At 27.1% G+C, this 7093-nt stretch overlaps 1 long non-coding RNA gene across 1 annotated transcript; it reads right to left on the bottom strand.

Annotated features, from left to right (window-relative positions):
* Nucleotides 1-4643: 4643 nt before the first annotated feature.
* Nucleotides 4644-6009, bottom strand: LOC113786622 (uncharacterized). Its single transcript, XR_012162927.1, has 2 exons — nucleotides 5841-6009; nucleotides 4644-5085 (listed from the first exon to the last, which is right to left on the bottom strand). It is a non-coding gene; the product is annotated as an uncharacterized lncRNA (long non-coding RNA).
* Nucleotides 6010-7093: the final 1084 nt, after the last annotated feature.

The following is a 7093-nucleotide window of genomic DNA, read 5'->3' as shown; positions in this document are numbered from 1 at the left end:
GGCAGACTGCTAAAAAAATATAAAAGATCTAGTGTACTTAATGTTTTATCTTCCCACTCCCGTAACAGTTGCGCTCTAAACCTCCACATTCTATTCCTAACCTCTATATGGTGAAACACTTACAACCTGGATTATGACTTCCTTCCTTTCTTCTAACATCGACTTCACAACCCTTATCGTCACCACTTCATAAAATCAACAAGTTTGATTCTCAAGTTAAATTACATTTACATCTTTCATTTTTTATAATTTGTGTGTGGACAGAATATGGAGAAAAACAATAATATTTTATGTAGAAAGAAAGACATATAAGGTGTAAACTTTACGTATTTTATACGTATTTTATGTATTAGAGACAATAGACATGTACATCTTACTAATGAAACAGAACAAAACAATTAAAAAATATAGGATGTTACTGAATATAATTTATCTCCATGATTTCACCGAACTTGTATCTCAAACAAGAAGAGCAGAGTGGTATGACTTGAATCTTTACGAGATTAAATGATCTATTATTTCTGAAGTAATAGCTCTTATAATCTTTAAGAGATTAAAAGAACCATTATTCTTGAAGTAATAACTCTTATCATTGATACACAGGGAAATTAATTAATTTTGAAATACATAGAAGTAACGGATTAAACTAATACGCTTGAAAGTGTCATGTTTAAACTATTTCAACCGGAAGTTTTCCATTTAAATATTTCAATTATTATGTTATTGTAAATTTCACATCTACTTAGATATTCACAAAATAATAACAATAAGGAAGAAAACAATAGTATACTATTAGATTATTCTTAGCTATTATGAATACAACATTTTAGGACAATAAATAAAAAGTAAACTATACATTTTCTGAACAGTAAAATTGTTTTAGTTTTAATCTTTTACTTTAATCTTTACGGTTGTTTATTTTTAATAGAAGTAGTTATGGATCGTAGTTGGGTGAATGCTAATCGTTTAAGTGAAGTGTATCAGAAAGATGTGGAAGAATTTTTAGAATTTGATTTAAAAAAACTTCCTAAAAATGAAGGAAAGTTTTATTGTCCTTGTGTTAAATGTTTAAATGGATATCGGTTAAAATTTGAAGAAATAAGAAATCATCTTATTTGTTATGGGATATGTCAAACTTATACAAAATTGATATGACACGGTGATTCATTAAACATGACAAATGTATCAGAAAGAGAAGAAGTTCGTGAAGATATGAACAATTGGCTCGAGGACATGATTCTTGATATTGGACAAGAGTCTTTTCAACGTGCACATGTTTTTGATAGTTTGTGCAATGACAAAAAAGAAGCTTTATTTATAAATTTGTAAATTTTGCCAAAGTATGAATTTCATTTGTAATGAAAATTAAGTTTCATATATTAGGTATCTACATTGTTGTTGTATTGACTTAGGAAAGAATGAAGTGTATGAATTTATTGATCCAAGTTTCATCCAAAGTGAAAATGATTCAATTAATACTCAAGTCCACATTCAAAAGAAGTTGTACGAAAAAAAAGAATTTGTTACTTAACACCTTATCTCATAAAGTAAGTATTTTCTATTATAGTTATCACTTTTAATAGAGGAAAATTGAATATAACATATATTTTATTTTTTTATTGTAATTGTCATTGACAATTGCTTACTATTAATCCTAAGGAGCTTAATGTAGTCTTTATTATTTAATTTATTTATATTGTTCATAAGTATTGTAATATGTTTTATAACATAATTTTAATAATTTTTTATTTTTATTTTGTAGAGCTTTCGAAGGTTATTATAGGTTACTAAGTTTGAGAGTTAAATCGAAGATAACATGAAATTTTCTTATAGTAAGTTATTTACAAAAAAATAACTTCATTTATAATATGATAACAATTTTATGCATTTAATATTTTTTTTTTGTGATTTCAATTTTAGAGTCAGAGACAATCTTCAAATTATGAGTGTGACTATTATGTCATGTTACATATGTTGAATATTGTAAGAGTTGATATTGTTAATTCATGGATGCAAGTACGTACATTTTTTACAAGTTGTTATTGATTGTGTTTTTTTTATGTTCGTCTGATAAAAAATTATAAGTTGTTATTGATTGTGTTTTTTTTTTTTTAATGTTCGTATGATAAAAATTATGATTCAATTGATATTGATTGTGTTTTTTTTGTTCAGATATTTGACGACTCAAGATCATTTCATCTGGATCAAATTAAAGAAGTTCAAGAACGTTGTGTGGAATTAATTGAAGAAAATGAAGGTACTTGAATATATGTCTATTGAATATTGCTAAATGTGATTTTGTAATTTTGTTAATGGACATCTGTTGAGACAAACTCTATATTTAAAGTTTTGATGAAAATAAACAAAGATTAATTAAGAAAATTAATTATGATTCTAAAATGTTATGTTAATTTAACATGTGTTTTTGAGTGGATTTAATTAAGAACATAATCAAGAAAAGACAGCAACAAGATCATTCTGCATCATAACAGAGAATGATCTCCAGCTTCAACAATTGTCCATCACAGCATATTGGTCAAACTTTTTCTATCTCTTTAACAAAGAGTCTGCCCTGGAAATTATTCATATCTAATCAGTACATGGCAAGGAACAAGTAGGATTCATCCAAACTCAAAAAGGCTATTTGGTCTCAAAGATCAAAGAACTCAAAGGCAGACAAAAGTCATGACAGTTTGCAAACTCCAAAAATCAAATGTCAAGAAAGTTCGATCAATCTTTACATATGAGAAGACAATTGCAAAGGAAATCCAGAACGCTTAAAACGAGAACTCCAGAATGATTATTGAAGCTCAAGAAAGTTCAAAATGACAAACCAAGAACGTTAATCATTCTCCATTTTCTGCACAATAACAACAACACTGCTTCTTCTCTGATTTGGTCTGTAATTCATCTCCAACATTCTCTAGCTACACTCAAGACAGAGAATGTACCATCCAAGATCAATGAAGAAACGTCAAGAGTACTTTCTAAAAAGGACATAACAGCTTTAAATGCTAAACCAATAAAGTCAAAAAGCTATTTCAAAGAAGGATTATTTTTATTCTAAAAATAATGTTTCAGTCAAAAAGCAGAGCCTCTTCAACAGCTCTTGTACCTTCATTCAGTGCCTCTACAGCCTATAAATAGAAGGCCAATATCCCGATTCAAAGCAAGAAATTCAAGTGCTTCGAAATCCATAAATCAATCACATACATACTTGAAATTCTGCAAAACAGAGGCAATCATACATTCTGATTTCTGCGAAACAACTGCTGGTTCATACTCATCCATTAGTTTGCGCAATTATCATTAGATCATTTGTAAAGAATCAATTCTCAAACAAGAGTTGAGAAATCTCAGATTCTGTCAAAACAATCAAATTGTAAAAACTCAAACTATAAGAGTTTCTTTATAGTTTGTTTAAGATTACATTCTATCAAGTTTAGATAGGTGCTGGTATTGCTTTATGGGTGGAAAGCAATAGAGGTTGAAATAGATCAAGGTTGATCTAGACTAGGTGTTGTAAGATCAAGAAAGCTATTTGTTTTAAACACTTAGTGAAAAATCTCACAGTGTGAGGACTGAACGTAACCCACGTTGGGTGAACCAGGATAAAATCTTTGTGTGGTATTCTCTATCCTATCTCTTTATTTATCATATTGAATTAATTAACTAAGATAAAACATAAACTGATTTTCTGTTTTCAACTAATCAAGGAACGTTCTCTGTTTTACTACAAAAACCAAGAACGTTCTCCGTTTTCTGTTTTCATAACCAAAATCAATCTTGAGTTATTTTCTTAAGTTTTAACAGGCATTTTTAAAAGGTGCATTTACAATTCAAACCCCCTTTCTAGTAAATCGACATTGTTACTTCAACATCTTCTAAATCATTTTTAGTCTTGTCAAGAGTAGTCAGAAATGGAAAACATATTCTTTGTACTCTATATTTTGTATGAACTTCTGATATTGTATATTTTGGTTATTAGATGGGTATATAAAATTATGGTTGAAAGCACAAAATTTTGATTTGAAATATAATAAGAAATGTTGTATGTATATATGGAGCAAGATCATAAAATAAAATAAAAATTATTAAGAAAAATAATTATTTTAACTCTATTTATTGTCAGTTGATCAAAAGAACCGACTTAAAAAGGTGATCTGTTGAACTGAATTTATGATGTTTAAGTCAGTTAAGCTGAACCGACTTAACAGGACGAAGCTCTGTTAAACCGATTCATTAAACGACTTAAAAAACAACATAATTATTAAATCGTTTGTTGTTAACTCAGATACACAAATAACTTAAAATGTATATTTTAATCGCACTTAAAAATGTAAAATTCTAATAGTGTGAATATGTTGTATCAATGATTACTTATTGATATGTGAATTAATGATAGGAAGATTGTGTCTGAAATCCAATTTATGACAAATGATTTCAACATTACAAGTTTCATTTATGGTTTTAATAATAACAATTTTCTTTTTCATAAAGAACTCATAATGGTCAAAAGTTTAAAGTAGGCAACTAAAGAAAAGGAACGACTACATGGTTGTATGTGGTGCATTGTTAATGGCATTAAATATCAAATGCACCAAAAAGAAGGCTTGATTTAAGGATTATGCGTGGAACAAAAGTATAAAAAATGTCTCTTTTGTTTATGCCTCAAAACTATGTAATAGAAATTACAAACCAAATGTAAGAGTCAATTTGCAGTAGTCATTTATAAAAAAAAAAAAAAAAAAACTAAGAATGGACAGAGGAAAGTATTATAGAAAAAAGGTATCACATAATTTAGATACATTATAGTAAATTAATATGTTGATTGATTTAAATTATCACATGATTGCACTTGGGGAACCATGAGTCTTAGACGATCCAACTTAACATTGGATGGTTGAGTAGAATCATGGATACTATGCCATTCTCTCATGAGAATTTTAAAATAGATATTTCATTGAGACTGTTTGCAAGTATATCTGCAATCTCCACCTCCTCCATGGTTGCATTATCTACATTTGGTGGTTCATCATCAACATGCTTTTTCTCTATGTCATTGTTTTTGGACACATTATTTTCCTACAAGAATGAAGTTAAGTATATTAGGATCTTTAAAATAAAACAAAATTAAAAGAAATATAAGTAGATTAGGAGTGAAAAAGTGGTATTATTAACTACTAATTACTAATATTTATCATTTCAAATTAAATTTTTTTAAAATTTAATATATTTCATCTATGCATCAAATTTTCAAATATCTTTTTGGCTTATATTTCTATCTAGAGAGAGTATATAATTAAGCTTATTAATTGAAATCATGCAAATATGTATGTTATACATCAGTTGTCTCGACTATTGAGACAATATATACAAAATCCATTGCAATTGCTAATTTCTCAGAGATAATGAAAGAAGTACCTTTTTGCATCAATGATAAATCTGAAAACCATTGCTAGTAGAATTGATATAAATATTTAATTATCAATCTAGTTTTTTTTTTTTTTTATTTGAGTAAAAAAACTTTTTTTTAACAACAAACATTTAACGATTAAGTACAGCCACATAAATGTAACTACAACTATAAACCTCCAAGAATAATAATAAAAATCTAGTTCAATATTGTATAGAGTTTTTTCAGAAAAATATTGCATAGAAAAATAGTGTCATAAAATGAAAATCATAGGCACAATCAGTAAGCTAGAATCAAATTGAAAACTAAATACAAAGAAATTAAGCAACTCCATTATTCATGAATGTAAATCAAATCTTCATCATAAAAACATGTAATCCTTTTATTTCGAAAAAGAATTTAAGAGATTCTTAATCCTACTTACTTCGACATTTTTTGGAGGATCGTTATTTCCTTCCCTAATATTTGTTTTAGCAACATCATCTTCTTGTATGTCTTGAACCTCTTCCACACGTCTCTTCCTTTTTCTACCACGTAGATCCTTTTTCTTTTTCTTTGATGTCGCACATCTTGGGACAACAACCTCATTGGTAGGACATGCTGCTTCTGTTGAGAATAATATATATCTTAATATCTTTAGATAATTTTAAATTTATATTTTGATTTAAGCATATTTAAGATCTAAAATAAAATATTATTAGAGTATATAATTTATATTTTTGTTCATGACATTTTTAAGATTTGTTTCTTATTTAATTAAGAATATCTTATTTATGAACTGTTTTTTAATTGTAATTTAGTTATATAAATAGAACAAATTATGAGTGAAAATAGATTAAGTCCAACTAGACATTGTAACACCTAGTGCACACATTAAAAGTGTTAGATTCAAGTCTAACCTATTCCATATCAAATGTTTAATTTCAAGGTCTGACTTCACTTTTTCAAAATTTGACAAGTCTTGAGAGCATGTTTAAAATCATTTTTCACTATTATTATTTTATGAAAATATACACGATTCACCACTAAGATTTTATAAATAGAGGAACAAATTATCATGATACAAATTTACATTCTACTTTGATATCTAATATTATATCACATTATATTTAATTATATTTTAAAATAATACTTTTAAATGTTTCAAATATTGATGCAGACTAATATGTTTAAATTACAAAAAATGATAACAAATTTATGATTTAGCACAAAAAGCAAAATTTAATATTATAATAATAGTAGTGATAAAAAATTTTATTTATATTTAATTATTTAGATCAACCTTGTAGATTTAAAAGACTTATTCAATGGCTAACATGACCTGATTTAGTTAAATAAGCTTTAAAAAATTTTTTGATTTGACTTATATAAAACAAAAATCTAGTCTAATATAAGTCTAGGCTAGGCCATAAGGCCCAATTGATTCTGCCTATTTTCACCTCTATAAACAATGAATAAAATTTTATAAAGAAACTTCTCCATGTATAATATAACTCATATTTCCGAAGATAAAAACACAAACAGAACCTAATCAATTGTCTCGTTGTAGCCTAATTTCCTCCTTATTTCAGCCAGCGAATACACGTCTTTGGAGGTACACCATTATCTTCTTTGTGTATAATTAAGGCTATTGGATTTTTCTCACATTTTCTTGCATTGTTCATTTTTTGAAATAGA

The sequence above is a fragment of the Cicer arietinum genome, chromosome 5 (genome assembly GCF_000331145.2).
Source record: "Cicer arietinum cultivar CDC Frontier isolate Library 1 chromosome 5, Cicar.CDCFrontier_v2.0, whole genome shotgun sequence".
Classification (NCBI taxonomy): Eukaryota; Viridiplantae; Streptophyta; class Magnoliopsida; order Fabales; family Fabaceae; genus Cicer; species Cicer arietinum.
Note: the sequence above shows the minus strand (reverse complement) of the source record. Positions and strands in the feature narration are given on the sequence as shown.